This window comes from Dermacentor albipictus, chromosome 1 (assembly GCF_038994185.2).
Source record: "Dermacentor albipictus isolate Rhodes 1998 colony chromosome 1, USDA_Dalb.pri_finalv2, whole genome shotgun sequence".
NCBI lineage: Eukaryota > Metazoa > Arthropoda > Arachnida > Ixodida > Ixodidae > Dermacentor > Dermacentor albipictus.
In genome coordinates this window covers 438,251,591-438,272,120 of record NC_091821.1, presented here as the reverse complement: position 1 = coordinate 438,272,120, position 20,530 = coordinate 438,251,591, and the positions used below count along the sequence as shown (strand labels likewise).

Sequence of the window (20,530 nt, the reverse complement as noted above, 5' to 3'; positions counted from 1 at the left end):
TGTCGTTTAATGCGCTCAAGCGAGACTACGCAAATGTACACCAATGCGTGGACACAGTACATGAACACTGCGCACGAGACGCGACATAAACGCCGACCACCATCATACGGCGCTAAAATAGCAAAGTAAGGTCAACGTCGACGCCACACATGCGCTACTCACCCCTCAGGAAATGCAAAATGCAGCAAAACGCAAACGAAAGGAAAAGAAAAAAACGACAGCGTATATAAAAAGAAAGCACCCAATACACAGAGCCACAAACACATTCCGGTATTGAAAAGCTAACGCATTGCCATAACAGTATGCATATGATGACAAACAAGAAAAAAGGAAGCTGTACCGATCATAAAAAGCAAAATATGAACACAGGGGGAAAACGGAGCAAAGGAAACAAACACACAGTGCATATCAGGAATAGCACATAATAGGCACAGTCACAATCACATCCCGGTCCTGCGAACTAACGCACCACCGAAACACAACGAATCTGCAAGCGGATACACAAACAGTCTCCGTTGGCTCTTGAGTGATTTCGCACGTCTTCGGTCTTCGTCGGCTAGACGGACAACGCAGCGTATACGCACACGCGGCAGCTGCGCACGAGCGGTAACTGCCGAAGTTCTTTGTTCGCGTCTTGGGCGCTCGTAATCTCGTCGTGTTGTCGAGCGAAAGGCTCATTTCTCGACTCGTGCCCTCCCTGAGAGATCGTTAGGCGACTGTGCAGGCTGACTTTCTTCAAATTCATCCGAGCACCTCAAACAACGGCCGCGGCGCGGCTCGTCATTGGCTCGAGTAGTCAGTCACGAGATTTTGAGAGAGGGTAACAATCATCACTAATCCAATGGCTACTTTCTTTCTCGCGACGCTACCATGGCAACGAAACTTCAAAAAAAAAAAGAAAAGGAAAGGAAGGTTTCGTCGGTTAGGTTTTTTTCCCCCCGATTTTTTTCTTGCTCTCTTTCTTCGCCTACTCTTTGATGTGGAAATTGAACAGCGACGCAGACCACCATTATCTTTGTGTTTTTGTTTGCCATACAGTTTTCTTGAGACCTGAGTGAGCCGAGCTGTTGATGCATGCTGGTACAACGGCTTTTTCAATTAATTCCGCTGAACGGACATTGAACAAAAGTGCTTTTGTGGTGTTGCGTCAGCGTGCGATGTCAATAAAGGCTACCAGTAGGCCTAGTTTTCGCCAGAAGCGCGCTCCTACGTTCTTTTTTGTTCGTTTTAATATTATTGTTACTTGCGTTATTCTTCTTTCTTTTCAATTGGCGTTGATACTTTTGAAAGCGGTAAAAGAACGGATACGTGGGCAAGTTGGTATACATACATTTCAGAACAAGCAGAATGATTACGCAACGGACGCACATATCTACAAGCAGCAGAGAACACCTTCCTCCATTAGAACGCCCTGTTGAATTTCTTGCGGGCAAGCAAGCGTGTTGAGGCTGTTACGTTTCGCCTACGACGCACGGTGTAGCCGGCGCGGATGCAACGGACCCCGCGGCTTCGTTCAAAGCGGCGGACATTTTGGCCCGTTCGGAGCGGCCGCGACGCATCCTCGCCGAGCGCGTCCCGGCATGTTCAGTGCCACGTGTCTTTGTGTGTGCGTGTGTGTGTGTGTGTGTGCCCACGCTTGTCAAAGCGCGGCAGCCGGGGAGAGGAGCTCCCCAAGTGTGAAGCGAGGAGGTCTGACCGGCGCCGGCCCGTCTGATGCGTCACTACACTCGTCTCTACATGTCTCTCAGTCCGTCCGTGCTTCGCTGTCACGTGGTGTCATCCCGTGACCTTCCTTCTTGCCCGCGACGCCAAGAGTATAAAAGCAGCTGCTCCCGGACGCCAAGAGAGAGGCTCCGATTTCTTCTGTTGAGTAACGTGCTCTCCCGTCTCTCTACTTCGGTCGACCTGACCGCCCGCTCTTTGCGATGCTAGAATAAACAAGTTGTTCTGTTAGCAGTCGACTCATGCTTTGCCAGGACCTTCGGATGCTTCCAGTGGTGCCCCAGGCCGCCAGGCCAACGCTACCCTTGGGGCTTGCGACCCATTTGCAACAACGGGCGCCATTGGTCCGATTGCAATAACGGGTGTCAGCACTGAGGTTCCAATAAGGCGCTCGGCGCGTTTCAATTTGTGCACCTCGACAGGTTGAGCCGCTGAATTCGCAAAGGGTTCTGCTCTTAGAAAAGTGTATATCGCATTGATATCTAGGACACTGAAGACAGATTAAATGTAATAGACAAAGCCACAAGAATGTCTGAATCTACAAGTACGAAGATCACGCAAATCCATGTACATGGTCCTGAATATTTGCTACGCGCGTTCCAAAAAGCCGAGCTACGAGCCGAGTTTGAAGCTTTTAAGCGCATGGCAAACAACAGCACATCACTGCGACCCATACAAATTGCGGAACACACTTCCAAATCACCACCGCAGATATGACTGTAACAAAGTACCACCTCCAGTGCTCAAACGGTAACGCTGGAACAGTTAGCACAAAACATGCAACTAATGTTCGCAGAGCCACACAAGCTCAAACGAATGGTGGAGGATGTGCAAACAAAAGCCGCAGCCATCCCCCAAAAGAGGATCAGTCAAAGTCCGGGAGCTCCTACCAGGACACCGAAAGCTATAGAGCACACTGATAGTGACAGTAATATCCATGGATAATATGGCAAACAACACAAAGACCGGACACAAAGAAATCTGGCAATGGAATTGCGGCACGCTACGCACTAAATTGGCTAATTTCACACACTATATAGAATCGGCGCCAATCCCTCCCGACGTTATCTGTATGCAGGAAATAGGAAGACAAAATCAAAAACTCAAAGGATACGAGCTTTATGCTCACCCAGATTACCCTCAAGTAGCCACCTTTGCCAAGAAGGATGTCGCGATTAGCGTAAATTATTTTGGGGGGGGGGGAACCTATTCAGCACCAGATAATCACGATTTAGCCGCAGACAAGGGGCAAACCTAAAAAAATTATTGTCAACGTTTATAGTTCTCCCAGACAAAAACAGGTGGATTTCGAAAACGTGGTGGCCACCGTGGTGCGACTCGCTCAAGGTAGGGACAAATTAATATTGTTAGGCGACTTTAACGCACAACACTCAAACTGGGGCTACAGTAGAGACAATCCTAAGGGCATCTTGTTAGCAGACGTTGTAGAGCGCTACCGACTTTTCCAGCTAACTCAACCGGATCTCCCAACGCGAATCGGGAACAGCATGTCCAAGGACACTTCCCCTGACCTCACGTTCATCAACAACGAAAGTGAGGCGCGATGGACGAACCTAGGTAAAAGCCTATAGGAAGCGATCACTACATCTTAAGCATATCGGTTAATGCAGCCAGGATTCGAAGAGCTATTGGCAAGGCAAGGCTATCCGACTGGACCAAATTTTGTCAATAACAGAAAACAATCGGCAGCATAACATACGTAGGAGAATGGGCCGAGCAGATCAGAGTTATTCACTCTGGGGTCACAAAAACAATTGAAATGACAATGGAGGCTCCAGCCGTGGATCGTCACCTCTTGCATCTCTGGGAAGCCCGGAGAGGCCTCACAAAAAGATGGAAAAGGCAGAAGCTTAATCGCAAACTCAGGATACGGATAGCTCAGCTAGCGCAGGAAGCTAACGAATACGCACAAAAGTTAAGCGACAGCAATTGGCGTCAGTTAAGCGACTCGCTTCGGGGCACGTTGACTACAAAGAAAACATGGCGCATTCTTGGAAGTATGATTGACCCGGGAGGAACAAAAACAGTCGCGAATCGCACACTCAAGCTGCTTGAAAACGAGTTTGAAGGTCGGGAAGCTGACATGATAGACAAGATTAAACAGATATACGTAGGAACTGTTCCGACTGGGCAATCCACCAAACCCGTTTACGAAGGTCAGGAGCAACCGGAACTAGACGCCCCCATAACCTTTGAAGAGGTTTATGCAGCGGCACACTCCTTCAGTAAAAGACGACCCCAGGGGTAGATCAGGTCACGAACGCAATGATTCGCAATCGAAGTGACGACACGCTAAAGAGCTTGACCAAATTCTTTAACGACTAGGTCTGGACAGCAGACAGCGTCCTTCCAAAAGAATTGAAGGAAGCAAAAATTATTCTCATTCCTAAACCACGTAAGCCTCGTAACATCAATAACCTTCGACCCATCTCCCTAACGTCGTGCGCGGGGAAACTCTTTGAAAAGGTTATGCAGGTCCGGCTCTCGAACCACATAGAGCTAAACAACATGTTCCCCTCCAACATGTTCGGTTTCCGACCCCACGTGTCGGCGCAGGACGTTTTTCTACTACTAAAGCACGAAGTCCTGCACCCCAACAGAGGGTCGGACGATAAATTTGTACTGGCATTGGACATCAAAAAGGCCTTCGACAGCATCTCCCACCACTCTATTCTGGAGGGACTGGAAGCGATGAACTGCGGAACGCGAATTTATAACTACGTGCGCTCGTTCCTCAGCGACCACACGGACACAATCGATTAGGCTTTACGAGGTCCGCCACCTTCAACTGTCCCGACAGAGGTACCCCTCAGGGAGCTATACTCTCTGCACTGCTATTTAATGTAGGGGTGAGAAAGCTAGCCCTGGAGCTAGATAAACACCCGAATCTCGGCTGTGCGATATATGCCGATGACCTCACGTTATGGGATCACCAAGGGTCCTACGGGGACAAGCAAGAAACTCTTCAAAAGGCCATGGATGCACTCGTGGAATACGCGAGGACGGCGGACATGGCATGCGCACCCGAAAAATCGGAATTCATTCGGGTGCGTGCGAAATACGCAAGAAAGAAGGACTGGGTGCCACTCACTCTGACTCTCGACGGGGCGCCAATTCTTGAAGTGGAGACAATGAGAATATTAGGGATGTGGATACAGCAGAACGCTGGAACATCCCACACCCTTCAAAAACTAAAGGTGGTCACAGGAAACGTGGCCAGAATGGTACGGAGAGTGGCAAGAAGCAGAGACAGCCTAACTGAGGGAGAGACCATCAGCCTGGTTCACGCATTCGTAATTAGCCGAATCACATACGCCCTTCCGTATCAGGCCTTGACAAACCAAGAAAATATACAGGCAAACACAATAATAAGAAAAGCCTTCAAAGCCGCCCTTGGTCTTCCCGAATGCGCTAGCACAGAGAGATTCGAGGGACTGGGCCTCCACAATATTTTTGACGAGTACGCAGTCGCGACGTTATACGCTCAGAAAGAACGACCTTGTTCTTCAACTCAGGGCAGCGAAGTATTAGCGAGGTTAGGCTTTCCCCTGAGACCCCAGTATTGCGGAGAGGAAACGGCACAGATAGACCGCAACGTTCGATCGCACATCGCGGTGGCCCCAATTCCCAAAAACATGCACCCCAAGTACCATCCTGGACGACGCAGAGCAAGGGTAAAGACTCTTCACAAACGTTTTGGCATGGGACCGGGGGTGTGTTATAAGGATGCCGGTCGAGCCAGCTCAAACACTTTCTCCTTAGTCTCTACATGCAACAACAACATAACAACGGCATCCGGCAAAACCGCCTCGGCATGCGTGGCAGAGGCTGCAACCATCGCCTTGGCCATTCAGGACGCCGAGCGCCAAACCGATTCGGCTGTCATATTATCCGACTTACAAGCGGCTTGCCGCCTGTTTCTGCATGGAACGGCACCCAAATCAATAATCAAAATTTTAGGCACTCAACTAGAGGGGCACCACACTATCGTATGGTGTGCTGCACACGAGCGACTGGAAGGAAACGCGAGGGCAGACCGTATTGCTCAAGGATTAAACGTCCGAGCAACGGCATGACCTAGCGACGCTCTTCAATCGAATTCTCGTGACATCCTCCTACAGCAAAGGCAGGAGCGGAGACGTTTTGGACATGCTCACTCCGATTTAAACAGTCAACATGAGATAGACTGGCGTCGTATTCAGACGAATACATCCCCCAACCTGCACCACCTACACCGAATACACCCCACGAGGTTCACTGACGAGTGCCCGTGGTGCACAGACACACCCACACTAAAACACCCTCACGTGGGAGTGCCCCAGGAAGCTTCCGCACATAGACAGCCCCGTATTACACCAACATGCACTAATGAGGAATAGGCAGTGGGAGGCATGGCTTGCGGACGAGGGTCGTTAGAGCCAGTTGGCCCTTCTGGACCAAGCCCAGCGAGCCGCTCGTGCCAGTGGGGTCCTGGAATAAGGGCTCCAACCATCGTGCCTTATTTTATTTATATTGAATAAAGTTTCTCTCTCTCTCTCTCTCTTTACCGCTGCACTGTTCTTGCTGAAATGTTGCAGAACGATCACCTTTCGGCGTCGAGTTCGTTCACTATAACACTTGGTACAGTTAATTGCCTGGTTTTAAAGAAAGAGAATGCAAATTTGCATGCGCTTATGGGGATGCATACTGCTTGCCGCGACGGCGCAAGCATAAACTTGTGTTGCCTTCAGCTGCAAAAAGAAGTGTTTCAGGGAGAGCTGCTGTGTGTTGCCTGCCCCTGGGATACATCATCATCATCAGCCTGGTTACGCCCACTGCAGGGCAAAGGCCTCTCCCATATTTCTCCAACAACCCCGGTCATGTACTAATTGTGGCCACGCCGTCCCTGCAAACTTCTTAATATCATCCGCCCACCTAACTTTCTGCCGCCCCCTGCTACGCTTCCCTTCCCTTGGGATCCAGTCCGTAACCCTTAATGAGCATCGGTTATCTTCCCTCCTCATTACATGTCCTGCCCAGGCCCATTTCTTTTTCTTGATTTGAACTAAGATGTCATTAACTCGCGTTTGTTCCCTCACCCAATCTGCTCTTTTCTTATCCCTTAACGTTACACCTATCATTCTTCTTTCCATAGCTCGTTGCGTCGTCCTCAATTTGAGTAGAACTCTGGGATACAGCAGCTAGCTAGCCTGGGATACAGCGGCTAGCAAAGAGTTTCTAAATAAATACGCTAGAGAGAAATGTGGCGCTGGCGTCTACGAGAGTTCTCCTCAGCGTTGCCTCAACCTGCATGGGAATGATGCATAGAGTTTCTCACTATATTGCCTATGGGAAATCTGGCGCTGCTGCGCTATGGTTTGCATGGGAATGCTGGTATATTGTGACTTCCGATTGGCATCGTTCTTGGAGATCCAGGACACCTTGCAGAAGCGCATAGCAAGCACCGTTCCGTCTGTAACAATGATTAATTTTCTACTGGAACAGCACGTAGAAAGCTGTTTTAGCTTTATTATTACACAAAAACATGTTTTGTTTAACTGTGAGAACTTGTTATTGCATGTACAATTATATGAAACGTAAAAAGTATCAGCGGGTCGCTAAAGTTGGAGGACAGACGACAAGATTTGCGCTCGCTTTGGAACAGTTTCTCGTCTGTTCCTACTTAATTTTCTTCGCTTGGTTATGCATTGTAGGTGAGTAAACTTCATTGGAAGATGTAATATGCGTGAATGGAAACATTTTTATGAAGATATTAGTTTAAGAATGCGTTATTTGTGTTGCCATATCCACGTTTTAGACGAAGCCTCTTACAACACCAGCCAACACAAGCCTCGCAGACACATATACCCAACGTTACTAGACTAGGTTCAGTTGTCAAACTCTCCGTAGGCGCCGTACATCGCGGGTGGCCCCTTGTCTTGGTTTGCCGCCAGAGGGCGGGAGCACCGCAAGTAGCTCTACCAGGGCGCAGCTCTGCGTTAGCGAAGGGGCTTGAGTCCTCAGACTTCGCAACTTACGTACTCAGCAAGTGTTTTCACCGATGCGTCTTTAAATGTTTGTATAGTCTCGCGTTTAGGAGATTGATTAAAAAACTTTACGTAGCTGTGAAAATGCTGCTGCGCTGCCCCAGAGTGCGCTGTGGAGTCCTTAGTCCAGGGCCGCAGCAGCCCCGGCCGTCCACTGCGCTCTATATTAATCAGCTGTTGCTGATGAGTAGCTGTAAGTAGCTGATTAGTAGTTGTAATCAGCTGTTGCTGCTTAGTACTAATTAAATATTAATGCGAACGCATGAGGCGATGTCAGCGCGACCACACGATGGTCCAAGAAAGTCACGGGAGCCCAAGCGAACCAATCGAGGCAGTTCACGAGGCCAGTCAAGGCACAGTTAATTAGGCGAAGTTAATTAAGGCACAGTAAATAAAATAGAGTTAAGGCCTGGACCTTTGGTGGTGGCAACGAATTACATAAATAGATGAACTAATTTAATAATTAGTGAATTAAGAACAGTAACAATTATTAGATAATTTTTAATTAATATTGAATTAACTACGCATTACCTAACTGGGCGGATTTATAATAATTTGAATATCTCAAAGCTACGGCAAACATTACCTTGGTTGTGCCCAGCTACGCGGCATTAATCCGCATATTTTAAAACTCTGGCTGAAGTTAGCTGGGTCACACGGTATATACACACTCTCAGCACTTCATAGCGGGATAAAAAAAATGAAGCTAGCACTATTTCTTTCACCAGAGCACCACATTCACAAGTGCAATGTTGAAACCTACGTGAGCTTTGCTCCCTTGCGAGCAGACTTGCACATTCAAAGTAAGTTATCGCTGCAGGAACGGAGCATATATATGCATTCGCGTCACTAAATAAAATTGGATGATACGGCCCGTAAACTCTTTAAAACGCACGCGGCATTTAAAACGCATAAGAGTGTCGCAAAAATGCACCGAGACTGCAGCAAAACACGCATATATACAACGCGCCAAAACACATAAACAACGGACTGTGCTTCGTCGCCCTGTCCGCGCCGTGCTGACCGAGCAAAGTGCGACAGCAGCGCCACGAGATGCGAGGATCGGTGGTGGGTCCACGCAGTCACGGGAGTTTGAAAACTGAACCTAGTCTAGTAACGTTGCATATACCATCATTCAGAAGCACAAGTGATGCCTGAGGTCACTTTTAGTGTGCCTGGTAATCGAAAATTGTTAGAAAGTGTCAAACCGGCTAAAGCGTGTGGCCCAGACGATATTCCAGCAACAATAATAAGGAACTGTTCGGCAACGTTATCTTTGTACTTTCACTGTTTATTTCGGAAGTGCTTAGTTGAGAAAGCACTAGCTCGTGATTGGAAATTAGCACGTGCTACACCTGTTCATGTGAATGGACCAAGAAATGACGTTGAGAACTACAGGCCGGTGTCTTTAACTAGCATAACATGTAAAATATTTGAACATGTCCTTTATAGCTGTATAACGACACATTTGGTTAAGCATAATCTTCTCCATCCTACTCAACAAGCATTTCGGCAAGGTTTTTCTTGCTCAGCGCAGCTTGTTGAGTTCACGTATGATTTGGCTCTAGCAATAGGTAAGCATAAAGTAGTTGACTGTATTTTCTTGGACTTCAAAAAATCATTCGATGTTGTTCCTCATGGCCTTCTTGTTAGTAAATTACGGAGCTATAAACTGAATGAATCTGTTATTGCATGAATAGCCGAGTATCTCTCTCTCTCTAAGACAGCAGTCGTTCGTTCTGAACGGTTGTTCTTCCGGATCTGTTCCCATGACCTAAGGAGTTCCCCAGGGCTCAGTTCTGAGCCTTCTTTTGTTTCTGTTGTAAATATTACTATTGCCCTCATATCATGGTTCAGAAAGTTCGCGGATGTCTGTGTAGTTTACAAGAGTATAGATAATGAACGGGATTCCGAATACCTGCATCATGATTTGAACGTAATAGCATCCTCGGTGTGCCCATTCAGAAATGTCGTTCAATGTTAAAAAGTGTGTTCACGTCACCTTTGCAAGGAAACTATCATACCAGTTGAATACGTATACCGCAAATAACGCTGCTTTAAACACGACCTGGGAATATAAATATCTAGGAGTTTATTTAACGAGTGGTTTGAGGTGGACTAGGCACGTTCACCACACAAAAGTTAAGGCTGCACCTGTTTTGGGTTTTCTAAGACGAAATTTAAAGGGAACTTCCATCTAACTTAACAAAACAACTGTATTTCACACATATACGCTCATTGTTAGAGTATGCATATGTTTGCTGGGATCCGTATATGAAAGAGCTGGCCGACACGCTTGAAAAAAAAAATACAGAATAGGGCAGTGCGATTCGTTTTAGTTAATTGGCATCGTCAACTTGGTATGAGAGAAAGCAAAAGTAAACTTAAATGGGAAGACTTGAAAGAGCGTAGACGAAACCGCAGGTTGAAATTTTTTTATAATATCTACCATTCCAAAACTCGAATCGATAAGGAGAAGTACATGCAAGCGCCGTGCTACATATCCCACAGAAGGGACCACAGTCTAAAAGTAAACGGATTTTCCTTTAGAGGTGACCTCTTGCGCTATTCACTTTTTGTTAGTTCTATACGAGAGTGGAATGATCTTCCGCCTATAATTGGTATCCATTGTCTCTAATGATGATTTTTGCCGCGCTTTGTGTAATTAGTTTCTTTGTTATTGGTCCCAAATATTATGCTTATTTTTGTGTACCCGCCTGCTGTAATGCCTGCAAAGGCGAAGCAGGTATCAAATAAATAAAATAAATAAATAAAATTTCCATGGTTGCACAGCGCCCCTTAAGAAACTCCCATAGACGGTGGCGCCAGATTTCCCTCTAGGTGTTGTAGTGAGAAACTTTATGGAATGTTGGGAAGTACAGGCTTCGGACTGACTTCGATATTTAGACTAGTGGCGTTTGCCTGCAGCACAGTAAAGGAAGCTATACTAAAAAATTTTCGCGTAAAATATAATTTTATTTCTGCAGTATCCTATGTAATGCCCAATACATTACATAAACTTTGTATGACTGAGATCGAAGCATGGTTTACCACTGGGGCCAACCAGGGTATGCATTATTCTGCAATTCTGTTCCCGTTTTAGCGTCACTGAATATTTATTATTTATTTTTACAACAGCAACAACAACCTTGCATGAACTTATACGTGTACTGTTGTGTGCGCTGCGCATGCGATGTGGTTTGAGCTTGTGCAGTAGACAACTTAGTGCAACAAGCCTCAAAGCGCAAACTTTTTTTTTTTTCGCCACCGAGAAATTGACCCCGCGAAGTGTTGATGGCGCTGCCGTGCCTCCAAAAGCCGCAAGTGGAGGACGTATGGGCTTCTATGGCCCAGCTTCGTTACCGTGCGTACCTTGACCACTACGCATGCTGCTACCATTGCGGCAGCTTTATAGTCTTTGTAAGCAAGTATGAAGTAAAAAAACTGAGGCATGGTATACTGAGGAGAGGCCAGGAGAGGCCCTGCCTACTCCGCACACTAGCAGGTTCGTGAGGATGAAGTCGCGTGGTATTTTGCGCTGTAGCTTCCGTCTTGCCGTGACACAATGACAGTTTTGTTACAGCACTCTAAAAAAAAGTTTACGCCCTTTGGGTTGTATTTTGTCCTCAAACAATAATCGTCATCTGTCTTGCCCACATTTCCTTTCTATAATGCTGCGAGCCCAGTACTTCCAGCCAGCGCCTCGATGACCTGCTGGACGGCCCAGAGTTCACGTTTTGATTGTCGCTCCCTGCGGCTGCTTCGAGTCGCGGCGGGATCCTCCCAGACTTGGCTTCTTCTTGGTATTTGGTGCAATTCGACAGCATGTTTGCGAAGCCGGCCGTCTGCCTTCAGCAGACTCTGCACTTGTCTGTCGGGTGCGTCTCGGGATATATTCTGTGCCTCAGTGACGGGCTGAGGAGTGAGCCCGCCTGCAGCTGTCTGACTAATACGGCTTGCTCTCGACTCAGCCCCGAGCAAGGGGGTGGGAGAATTCTGTGAGCCAGGCGGAAAGCCTTGGTTATCGCGTTGTATTCGGTCATTCTGTCCTTGGTGCTGAATCACAGCGTCCAGTCTACCGAGGCGCGGTCCGTTAGCGCGCGCTCCTCGGCGTGTGCAGTCTCGTTGTGGTTGGCGTTGCGGTCCGACGCCTCGCCTGCGTGCGCCGGGAACCACTTAATTCTCACTTGTCGTTTGCTGCCGTCGTCGTTCTTGGATGCCTGCAGTATGCGCATCGCTTCCTTCGCTATCCTGCCATTGGCGTAATTTCTCCCCGCCTGCCCCGAGTCGCACAGCACCGTGTGGCAGTCGCGGTCGGCGATGGCCACCTCCTCCGCTTGCTCTGCCTTGGTGCATATCGTGCTGGCTGTCGTGCGAACAGTGCCGGTCGCGTCGACGACGACCGTCGTGAAGCCGCGTAGCTTGGCGTACTCAGCCGCGTCCACATAGCGTGCGTGTCCGTCGGCCGCGGGCTGGTCCATCAGCGCCTTGGCTCTCGCCGCTCTCCTCCCTTTGTTATACCCCGGGTGCATGCTCCTTCAGTATCGAGTCCACTCTGATGTTACGCCTGATCTCATCGGGGAAGGGGAGCTGCGTCTGCTACCTGCCTTGGAATCCCATTCCCAGGTTGTCCAGGATTTTCCGGCCCGTCTCGGTCGTAGCAGTCTTTCGAGTTGAGCGGCGCGTTGGGCCTCCACTATCTCCTCTAGCGTGCTGTGCAACCCGAGCTGCAGGAGGCGGTTGGTGCTCGTTGTTTCGAACAGCCCCAGTGCCGTCTTGTAGGCTCTGCGGATGAGTACATCTATCTTGTTTCTCTCGCTCTTCACGTCTGCTAGGCCGCCACGTACGCTACGTGGCATATGACGAACGAGCGGATGAGTCTGATCATGCTCTCTTCCCTCATTCCGCTTTTCTTGGTCGTGACTCGCTTGAGTAGTCTCGTGGCGCTCGCCGCTTTCTCCATGAGCCCGGTGACGGTCTCGCCGTTTCTGCCGTGCGTCTCATCGTCATTCCCAACACTGTGATGTTCATTGTTGACTCTTGGGATCACGTTTCCTTTTCTGCTCTTGACTTTGATTGCCTCGTACTCTCTCGGGTTGTTCTTGGGTTTGCGGTGCTTGACGGGCGGATATACAAGAAGCTCCGACTTGCTCGGCGAGCATCTGAGCCCTGTTCCGTCGAGTTGGTCTTTGATCGCATCGACGGCTGCCTGTAGAGTGTGTTATGTAATCACTAGCGCCCCCTACGTTTCCCTCTGCTAGTTACGCAATAAACGCCACTCCCAACTGGGGGATAGGTCAGTACTGATTCAACCCGCTCACCATGGCGTCGGTTGTCCTTTCTCTTATCAGTTGTAATCCACAGTAATCAAGATGTAAAATATATAACATGGTGTCATAAGTCAACTAACCCAACGCAGCAGCTCTTAGGCCCTTCATTGACGCGGCATCAACGTTATTAAGCATGGCACTCCCGCTCATTCAACCACCCAAACATTTCGAGCCGGGCAGCAATCCCGCCGAAGCGTGGTCGGTCTGGAAAGCGGCCTATCAGCTTTACGAAGCAGCATGCGAGTACAGCGCGAAGTCAGAAGCAACAAGGCGAGCACTGCTACTTCACGCAATGGGTCCAACAGCGCGGAAGGTCGTGGAGACATTCCGCTTTTCTCCGCCAACTGAAGGTGAGAAAAGAAGCGACACAGTGGCAGCCATTTTTGCAAAGTTCGACGAGAGACGCCTTCCGTACAAGAACGTGACACAAGTGAGAGCCGTCTTCAACAGCATGTGTCAGAAAGAAAACCAGCCCATTGACGAGTTCATTGCTGAACTCCAGCAACAAGCAGCAAGATGCGACTTCGGTGACAAGCTTGACCGCCTCCTGGGCGACAGGATCATCGTCGGCATTCGGCATGCAGCACTTCGAGAAAGGCTGTTTCGCGAGAGAGACCTAACACTGGAGAAAATTGTCGCGACGTGCAGAGTTGCGGAAATATCCAAGCAGCATGTGTCTTCGCCAGCAACGACAGCGGATGGACAAGAAGTGAATGTGGACAACTTGAACAGAAAACACAAGCAAGCTCGACAACAAGCACCCGACAAGCAACAGCCGAGAGGACAACCATCGTTGTACCGAAGAAACAGTCAGCCTAGAGAAACAGTATCTCAACGCACGTGCGACAGGTGTGGAACCTTGCACCAACCCCGACATTGCCCCGCCTACGGCTCTACCTGCTACGCGTGTGGGAAGTTGGAACACTACGCCAGTGTTTGCCGTCAGAAGCAATGAACAATGCAGAGAAAAGTTCGGATGCTTGGCGCCGACCAGGGTGACGACCCCGACCAAGAACTCTTCCTGGGAAGCCTCACCGTGGACATTGTGGAAAATGCATCAACAGACTGGTTCGAATGCGTCGAAGTTAATGACCGCGACGTGAACTTAAATTGGACACGGGGTCCGACGTGAACATTCTCCCTGAGCAGCTAGTGTTGAAACATACCTCATGAAGTTCGTCCCGAATTTCTCAGCAAAGACACAGCCCCTTCGAGAACTTCTTAAGTCTGACATCGCATGACACTGGTCTCCTAAGATGACGGATGCATTCAATGAGATCAATAACAAGCTGACAACAGCCCCAGTGTTGCACTATTTCGACCCAGCACAGGCTATAGCCATATCCACAGATGCAAGTTCCTATGTAATCGGCAGCGTCCTACTTCAGAATGGGCATCCAGTAGCCTATGCGTCTACAGCACTCGCACCAGCCCAGCAGCGCTATGCGCAAATTGAGAAGGAACTGTTAGCTGTGGTGTTTCCCTGTGAACAGTTTCATTATTGTGTCTGTGGTCGCAGCATTGTGGTTGAGACTGATCACAAACCTCTCATCGGTCTTCAGTGTAAGGATTTCCACAAAGTTTCTCCCAGGCGACAACGCCTACTACTTCGACTGCAGCGCTACAATGTGAAGTTGGTGTACGTACCTGGTGAACACTTAACAGTTGCAGACACGCTGTCTCGAGCCCCTGATCCAGCAGCAACCATTAAGACCTCAGACCAACAGTATCAGGTTCTGACCTGTACATTGGTGCAGGCCTCAACCCCAAAGCTAGCTGAGATAAGAAGCTGCACAGCTACTGATAACACACTTCAACGTGTAGCCTGGTACATCCAGAAAGGCTGGCCTGACAAAATCTCAAAAGTTCCACCAACAGTGAAGCCCTACTATTCAATCAGGAGTGAACTGTACACAACCGATGGATTTCTTTATTACGGTGAACGACTTGTGCCCCAGGCATGCCAAAAGGACGTACTCTCAAGGATCCACATGACCCATCGTGGCATAGTCTCGTGTAAGAATACAGCTCGTCAGAGTGTCTACTGGCCTCGAATAAGCCAGGACATTGAGGAGATGGTGTCTGGTTGTGAGCTCTGCCAACGCCATCAGCGAGCTAATCAGCGAGAACCGCTCCTTGACAGAGAACTGCCGACACGTCCGTAGAAAAAAGTGGCAATGGATTTTTTCCACCACAATGGTGCCACATATTTGCTGTTAGTGGACTACTACTCCATGTTTGTAGAGGTCAAGAAAATGTCAACAACTGCAGCCTCACCTGTGATCTCAGTGCTCAAGGACATCTATGCATGGTTTGGCATACCTCCAGAAGTCGTGACTGATCAAGGGCCTCCATTTGACTCCACTGAGTTAAGAAACTTCAACAAGGAATGGGACATCGCCCACAAACCCACATCACCTCTTTTCCCTCGCTCAAATGGACAAGTTGAGAGAACGGTCTAGACCATAAAAGCAACAATTACTAAAGCGCTTTCTGAGGGCAAGGAACTCTCAATGGTGCTCATGAACCACAGAGCAACTCCGATGAATGGCCTCCTATCCCCAGCAGAGATACTTATGGGAAGAAGGATAAGAATGTTTATTCCAGCCCATCCCAGAACCTTGTTACCACACTACCACCATAAGGTGCTCCAGAAGAAGCTTCAAACAAGGCAGCAGGCACAGCACAAGTACGCAGACCAGCATGCTCGGGACCTGCCACCATTGGGCAAGAACCTACCAGTGTGGTTCTGGCATGGAAAGAAATGGGAAAAGGCAGTCATAACCCAAGTAGGCCCAGAGCCACGGAGGTACACAGTCACAGCAGCCAATGGTCAAGCGTACATGCGCAACCGACACCACCTACGAGTGCGACGCCACTCAAGGGATCCCCAGGAAACACCTAAAGACTATTATCCCATTGAGTAAACAGGAGAAAGTGAGCCACACCATTCCTCACGCCAAAGTCTTCCGCCTGACCGATCCTCAGACCTGAGAATGGTGACAACGCAACCATTCCCGACCAAGACGCGCTCGGGAAGACCAGTGAGAATTCCTTCAAGATTTCTCGTTTGAACGTCTCGTATGTGTGTGTTTCTTTTTTGTCTTTTGTTGTCAGTTCTTGTGTGGCGGCGTGTTATGTAATCGCTAGCGCCCCCTACCTTTCCCTCTGCTAGTTACGCAATAAACGCCACTCCCAACTGGGGGATAAGCCAGTGCTGATTCAACCCGCTTACCATGGCATCCGTTGTCCTTTCTCTTATCCACAGTAATCAAGATGTAACCACAGTAATCAAGATGTAACAGATATAACAAAGTGGATTCGATGTGGGCATCGCTGCCCCCTTCCACCCACAGCGTTATGTCGTCCGCGTATATCGTGTATGGGACTTCCTTGATGTTCCTGAGCCTTTCGGACACTCCTATCAGCACCAGGTTGAAAAGCATTGGCGAGATGACCGATCCTTGATGTGTGCCAGTGCTTCCCAGCTTCTCCTGCGCTTGGAAGTGCCCCGCTCTGAGCTAGGCCGTTCTGTCCGGCAGAAAGTCTTTGATGTAATGGTATTATCTCTCTCCCATGTTAAGTTTTGAGACTTGGGATAGGATCGCCGAGTGCTTCACCTTTTCGAAGGTATTCTGCAGATCGAGTCCCAGTAGACGATTTTAGTTTAGCGTTTGCAGCCGAACGTAAAAGCATTACGCACGTAAAGAAATAGCGTCGTCCTCATTGCGCATGCTCGGAACGTTATTGAGTTTCTGCGGTTTACACGCGCTAAGATAACGTACGTTATTTGGCGAGTTTAACGTCCGTAATGCTTACGGAAGCTAAGAAATGGTGTTGTCGAACATGGCGGCACCCATGGCTCCCGCTTCAGCGTGAATTCTCGTGATGGCTGCGCTCTCACTCACGTTGATCGCCAGTAACTGTTGTAATTAGCTTTCGCTTTCTCCAAACTAACCTGGAGGGTTAGTTATGAGCGCATAGTACGTCCATTTTCTGAGATCGTTCGGCGATTCTGGCGGCCGTACGCCTAACGAGACGAGTCCACATAGCACCAGCAGGATGGTTGCTAATGGACCGTCTTAGCTTTGGCTACGTTTAGCACGAGGCACCAGACGACGCCCTGTTTTATAACGTTTTTTTCTACGTTTGTGTTTCCGTAAGGTAAACTAAAGGACTTGAAAGGACACGCACCGTAACGTCACGCAAAGGCGCTTACGTTTAATGTACGCAAGGCGACAAACGCTATTCTAAAACTGTCTAGTATCGCTCAGTTGTTGCCGGTGTTGCCGTCGATGATCTGGTGCCCGAGTTGTATCATTGCGTCTTGGGAACTGAGGTGCTGCCTGAAGGCGATGCTCGCTTCCGGGTAGAGGTCTTCTTTCTCGAGGTATTCTTATCACCTGTTGTACAGGACGTGCTCCTACACCTTGCCCACGCAGTGTTGTGCCATTACCACAAGCCCGGATTCCGAATCTGCAAGATGCAGAATCTATCCTGCGAGCGCCCTAATTCTCCCTTCACAAGTCAAGATGCTGAGCCGTCAGACAGCGGTGTCCTGCGGGAGAAGCCTCGGCGAGCAGCGTGTTCGGACGTGTCAGCGAGTGCCAGACAGCCCGGCGCCGCCCCTCCTTTTGCATGGAGGTCACCGCGCGCGCGAACTTTGAACCGGGTGGCCAGTGCGGTCGCTGGTTGGACCTCTCGGACGACCGCCGAGTGCTGACTTTGTATTGGGCCGTTTGAATGACAATGGTTCCTCGGGGATTATAAAAGACGCGACACGCCACCTGAAAAACAGGATCCGCCGACCCACCGGGAGACAGTGTCGCTCCCGACTGGGGTGAGATGTGTCGGACGTCGCCGTGCGGGAACAGTCGCGTTTGTGTGAGCTCTCGGCCCCAGTGCCGATCCGATCTTGTCCTGTACAATGACCTGTATATAATGTATAAAATCCCTTTCGTTATTCTCATCGACGCCTGGCTCGGAGTCTTCGCTACCAACGCTCTGTCACGAAACGGGTGACGAGCGCTACGGGACCACAAAGTCGTAATAGTGGTGCAGCGGTGCAAAGTCCGTAACAGCAGGACGTGATCAATATAGGCCGGATGTTGTGCGTGTCGGGTGGCTTGCGAGGCTTGGGGATCAGGATGGTCTTGGCCTTCTTCCACTGGTTCGGCGACGTTCCCGTTTTCCAGCATTTGTTGTAGTAGCTCGTGAGGCTGTCAATGGATTTTTCGTCGAGGTTCTCGAGTGCATTGTTGGTGATGCGGTCCGGACTGGCCGCCAACCGGATGTTGAGGTCCTGCAGCGCCGTGCGAATCTCTTCTACATTTATGTCTGTCGAGACGCCCGTTGGGCAGCCTCCCGTACGGCCCGTGGCGTTCCGTGGGCGTAGTCAGCAGGTATCTGTCGCTGATGCGCTTCGTCACCTTATCGGCTCCGTGTTTCGTGACTTCCCGATGGATGAGTTTCGCCAGTCGGTCCCTTTGGTGTGACTTATTTCGTCGAGCAGATGCTTAAGCAAGTTCCATGTTTTCCCGTTGTGCATTTGGCCGTCGGCGGCGTTGCATATCTCGTTCCACTGTTGCGCGCATAGCGTGCGACAGTGTTCCTCGATTGCACTGTTGAGTTCTGCGACTTTTTTTCGTAGCGTATACGAATGAGGCGTTGCTTTATCCATATGTTGAGAATGGACTGCTTAGCCTCGATGAGGTGGGCCAGTCGGCTGTGCATTCTGTTAGTTTCAAGGTCTGTTCCTATGTCCTTGGTTGAGTCTCGAACGTCTTGGATGATCTTGTTGGCCCACATTTCGACGTCGTCGATTGCGGTCTCTTATTTCTCCTCCTGATTTCTGTTATCTCTGAAAGCGGTCCAATCGATCCACGTATGTTTCCTGACGTTAGTATTGCTTTGCTCCGGTATGACGATTTTCACGATCATGTGATCGCTGCCGAGGTCCACCCCCGTGTTCCTCCACGTGATTGTGATCGGTTCATTGTTCTTGACGGACGTGAAGTCGGGGGTGGTATCTCGGGACATGGAGTTGCCAATTCTCGTTGGGTGAGCCGGGTCGGTTATGATGGTATAGTCGAGTTCCACCGCGTCTTGGGACAGGTTTCTCATTTTCGCATTGCCCTTGACCTATGCTCCCGCCGGATCCATCGCATTAAGGTCGCCGCACGCGATCAGCGTGCTCTGGTCGGCCGTCATGCTTGCCTTGTGAAGAATGGCTTCGAATTTCTGCAGTCTCCGCGGTGGATTACTGTAGATGCTCAAGATGAAGATGCTGTTTTTTCTTTGCTTGGTCGGTATGAGTTCGGTCAACGTGTGTTCGATCCTGACGTTGCTTAGCCGGTGTTCGACGAAAGTGAGTCCCTTTCTGACCAGGGTGCACAGGCCTCTGCCGTCGGGCGGGCCCGCGTGCACACTGTAGCCGGGGAGGGACGGCTTGTCCGTCAGCGTTTCTTGGAGTAGGACCACGTCGGGCATGCGCGCGGCGTGTTCGATGTGCTGCTGGACAACCGCCCTCTTCTTGAAGAAGCCGCGGCAGTTCCACTGCCACACTGTTATGCCTGTGTAGTTGGAGGTCATGATTGTCCTATTCGCAATTCTCCGGTTCGCTTCACTTGGTTGACTAGCTGATTGGTATAGAGGTGCGAACATTGGGTGGCTTAGCACTAGTTGCACGCTCCTCTCGAGATTGTTGAGTCTGTGGACGTTCTCCGTTTGGAAGGCTTCGATGGCTTCCCTCATCGACTTGATCATATCCTCGACGCTGTTGAGTTTGGCCTCGACATTGTTGTTGCTGCCGCCGGTGCTGCAGCTGCAGAAGTAGCGGGCGACCGGCCTCACACTCTAACTTGCGGAGTGCATGAACTCCTTTTAACGCTAGAGCACGATACTTGGACGAAATGGACTTGGGCAACGGTATCGCGGTGGTATACACCGCGATTGGGTCCGCTGGTCGGACCACTACGGCGCTCACGTCCGAGCAGCCCGGTGCGGTTATGCGCTCAAGGCAAGAAATGTAAAGAGAGAAGAATCTGCTCCGATAAGATGGCAGAGTAGCAACTTCCGACGTTACTGAGCTTCACAAAGGGCGACGTCAAGGCCTATCCTTTTGCCTTCCTCCATGGCGCAGCCGAAAAAGTGCGCATCAATTTAAAACTACCGGGAATCAAACCTCGACCAATACGCTGTCTCTGGGAGGTCACGTGCTGGGCCGATACCGCGAGGGAGAAAGAGAGAATGGCTTCACGGTGTGCTCTCTTTCCATGGCTAGGCTAGAACTAGCCGCCCTGCCAAGGCTTGCTGCGTGACGTAGTGCTCTCTCCTACAGTTTATTTCCTTCCTCCACTGATATTGCTACCTGGAATAACGTCACGGTAATGTGTATAGCACCCTGTTAGGCACTTCGGGACAACTTTGGTA

General features: G+C 49.7%; 1 protein-coding gene across 1 annotated transcript in view; it reads left to right on the top strand.

Moving 5' to 3' along the window:
• Positions 1-20,530, top strand: part of LOC135905127 (uncharacterized) — a 55,749-nt gene that overhangs the window by 10,470 nt on the left and 24,749 nt on the right. The gene's annotated exons all lie outside the window — the stretch shown is intronic.